The sequence below is a fragment of the Olea europaea genome, chromosome 8, assembly GCF_002742605.1.
Source record: "Olea europaea var. sylvestris chromosome 8, O_europaea_v1, whole genome shotgun sequence".
NCBI lineage: Eukaryota > Viridiplantae > Streptophyta > Magnoliopsida > Lamiales > Oleaceae > Olea > Olea europaea.
This window is the reverse complement of record NC_036244.1, coordinates 3030583-3034590: the sequence shown is the minus strand read 5'-3', so window position 1 is coordinate 3034590 and position 4008 is coordinate 3030583. Positions and strand designations below refer to the sequence as shown.

Below are 4008 nucleotides of genomic sequence, written 5' to 3'. Positions count from 1 at the left end.
TAACACACATTTTGAATATTTATAGATGTTATTCAATGAAATATCAATATAGTTTTTTTTCCAAAACTCTTCAATAATATAACCTACCATTGAATTGTAAAAAGGACTTTTAATTTGATTTCAAAACATTTTCAACATATTAACACGCCAATGGTATCATATATAGTAGATTAGAGCCACTGAAATTGTAACGCCCCAACCCTTAGTAGACCAGAACGCTACTTACTTTACTTAGTTTAACCGGTAGTTTAGTAACAAGTGTATACGTTTTGGTGGAAATTTACATTTTCGAATAATAATTTAAATAACAATACTTCAAATACTTTAAACAAAAACACTGAATCATTTTTCAAAACAATAAAATGTAATTTATTTGAAGAAAACATAACTTGTTATCGCATTCTGCGTTATTCAAAACTTTAAAAAAATAACATTGGAAAACATTTCATAAAATAAATTCAAATCACTTATTCACCGGATTTTCATGGGCTCGTTGCATCACTCTCCATCTTCTCCTCCATCCATGCCCGAAGTAGAATTCCTTCAATCTGTAGAGATGGGATTAAACCCGTGAGTTGAAAAACTCAATAGGTGTCATAGATACATTTGTGATCAAGCTATACATTTCAAAATATTAACTTTATAACTTTTCATACATGCCGTGCCCGGAGGCACCATTTGACGTGAAGGGGTATGCCGTACCCGAGGGCACCATTTGACATACGAACATTTCTTCAACATAGAGGGGTATGCCGTACCGGAGTACCATTTGACATACAACCATTAACATAGAGGGATATACTGTACTGGAGTACCATTTGACATACAAACATTAACATGAATCGAAACTTATAACTTAACACGATTAAACACATTGCACCTCTACCTACCTTGATTGATGCTTTTGAAACTTTGAAAATTTGGATTGAAAATTTCGATGAAACTTGGACGTTGAAAGAAATGCACTCCTTGGATGTTTGAAAACCGTTGAGAATTGATGCTTGAAAACACTTCTTAAATTTCTAGGAAAAATAATTTTCCTCCCTCTTTTTTTCTCTCTTGGAAACTCTTTCTTTAGTATGTAAAAGCTCTTGCTTTTGGTGTGAGAAAAAATGAGTGAAATGAGATCTCTATTTATAGGTAAATATCCCATAACTTAAAGTAAATGAAGGGTCAAATTTTATTTAAGAGAAAAATTATGGGTGTCATTTAAGTTTGAGGTTAAATGCTTCAATTTAGTGGGGTTTTTATTGCCAAAAACGTGGGTGGCCCTTTGAGAAAATAATTGATGAAAATGAATATTTAAATTCTAGAGAAAAACGAGAATTTTCATTTCAGGCAGTTTCGGTCGACCGGTTGACATTGCACAGCTTTCAGTGTTTCTATCATAACTTCTTTTCCCGATATCCGATTAAGGTAATTCAAAATGCGTTGGAAAGTTAACTCAAAGAGCTACAACTTTTATTTAGATATCATTTTCCAAATCGAATGTTTCCTATGTCAAAAATGGGTCTCAAATGAGACTAAAAATCTGAAGTATACTTTAGTCATCAATATTCATGTCTTAGTACTACTAAGGTGTCTAGAATTATTTGGGGTTTCACAGAAATTTATCACTGTTTTTCACGAAAGTATCCAATAGTAAAACCCAAGGGCGAATCCAGGGTCTTAGTTCAACTAGGGTGGACCGCGAACGTTGAACGTTAACTATCAACAGTCAGCATCCGTGATAGGCGAATCGTTTATTAATATTTAATTAAATAGTAATCAAAAAATCGTACGGACTAGAACTAGATGCACCATTAGAACTGGAACTATGTACAAACTTTCATTTCGAATGAAAAAATAGTTCCATAATCTGCAAAATTGCCTTAATTTATTTTTCAATTAAACAGGCAATATATATTAACAAAATACCAATATTCAGTTTATAATTAAAGTTAATTAACAAGTATTATTAATTTAGTATATTAACAAAGTTCAAATTATTTATAATCTTCCAAATCTAATGAACTAGCAACAACCTAACACGAACTAGAACTAGAAGGTAGGGATTTCATCTTGAATTATTTATCACAAATCACAGTTATAACTCATAAAACATAAAACATAAATCATAACTAGTAAAACACAAGTCATAGATGATAGATTCATAGCTCAAAAATAAAAGATAAATCAAAAAATGAATTAAAAGGACAAAAAACAAAAACAAAACAAACAAACAAACAAAAAAACGTGAAAGAGAAGAGAGGCCTCACAAGTCACATGCGTGATTGACACTCAGGCGGACTCTGTGTGAGGCAAGAGTAGCCCATTCTTATTTCCTGAAAAAGATATTATTAAACATAAAAGTAAGTTTACAAGTTTGCATAATTTGCATTAATCCAAGGCAGACACATGGAAATCGAAAAAATGAGCCATTAGAACTTAGAAGTTTCTCACCAACACATAGGCATCCTATTTCTAATGCCACCATTACCAATTGAGGTTTTGACCACCGAAATAAGTAATAACATCTGTGGCCAACAGCAGGGAGAAGGAGAGCAGTTACAAAAGGGTTTGCTACAATTATTGCCTCTTATTTGGAGGTGTGGTTGCAGTTATGTGTATGTATCCACCAATCATCATCCATGGATTCGGTCTAATTTTTTTTTCAAACAAAGAGGCCCAACTCATCAGCCCAAAGAAAAAGGACTAAACTAAAAAAAAAAAAAAAAAAAGGACCTAAATTCAAAATTTCATCTTCCTCCTCCGATCCTCCCTTCTTCAGTTCAGTCGCAGCTCTGCAACTTCCAATCTTCCACCCGACGGCTAGTGAAGACTCCGGCGGATCCAACTTGGGCGGCCGCCCAAGCTCGCCACTACCTGGATCCGCCACTGGTAAAACCTACAATTGGATATTTGAAGCGTATTTTAACGTGGTTTCCAAACCCTTTTAAAATCGTAACACAATTTGAGATCATGTATACTAGATTAATTGGAGCTATTGAAATTTGTTTTAAACCTCAATATGGGTCATTCAATGTAGAATCACCGTGGTTTTTAAAAATTCGTTTTGGATATTTATATAGGTAGTTTAACATATAGTATCGTCACTATATTTTCAAAACTATTTAGTAGTATAACCTAGAATTTTTGAAATGTATATATAATTTTATCTTCAAACTTTTTTAACGTCACACGCTTATAAAGACATATAGATTGGAGTCATTGAAATACATTTTAAACATCCATGTATGTCGTTAATGTCAAATCGCCATCAATTAGGATGGAAACTGTTTAAGAAACCTAGAGCTACATATTAATTTAAAGGTTTGAGACTTCAAGATACATTTTTGAAAATATTTGAGATCCCTGCTGCAATGTACCCTAATAAAAATGATTTAAACTTATTTTTATATAATACTATGTTATTTGTGTGTGGCGACGAACTGACCAACTGTTTAGTGGAGACCAACGAGAAGACTTGATAATCAAAAACATGGTGTCAATGAAATGTGGGGATTGTTTGTTGGACTTGGATTTAATGGTGCCAATTGTATTTTTATTTTGTGGTAAATATTATTTCACACTGTCAAACTCGTAATTTATTATACTTGTATGCAATTGAGTAATTATATTTTTGTATTATAAATTGGATAACTATAACTTTACTTAGCCCTTGTTTGACCCCATTATTCCAAAAATTTATTTTTTTCAATCTCACAATCTTCCATAAAATAATATTATACGTAAATTAAAAATTTTTACATCTTTTTCAACCACACATTCTTCAAAAAAATATTATTCTAAAAATTAAAATGACCACATAATGGAGGTTAAACGGAGGCTTAATTTCAATAAAGAAAATTAAAGAGTTTGTTTAAGAGCAATTCTTCCCTGATTTTAATAAAAAAAATCTGGCTGTTTGGAGCCGTAATTATTGACTCCAAAATCAAAATTCTGCCACGACAATAATCATGCATGATTTTACAATGATACCCCTCCATACAAAGCCCCACCCCATTC

General features: G+C 32.2%; 1 long non-coding RNA gene across 2 annotated transcripts; it reads right to left on the bottom strand.

The window, feature by feature from the left end:
• Positions 1 to 514: 514 nt before the first annotated feature.
• On the bottom strand, positions 515 to 2563 carry LOC111399210. Of its 2 annotated transcripts, XR_002703600.1 has the most exons (3): positions 2443 to 2563; positions 2259 to 2324; positions 515 to 548 (listed from the first exon to the last, which is right to left on the bottom strand). It is a non-coding gene; the product is annotated as an uncharacterized LOC111399210 (long non-coding RNA). The 2 variants fall into 2 exon arrangements; XR_002703599.1 differs by lacking the exon at positions 515 to 548 and having other exon boundaries at positions 2125 to 2324.
• Between the last annotated feature and the right edge of the window lie 1445 nt (positions 2564 to 4008).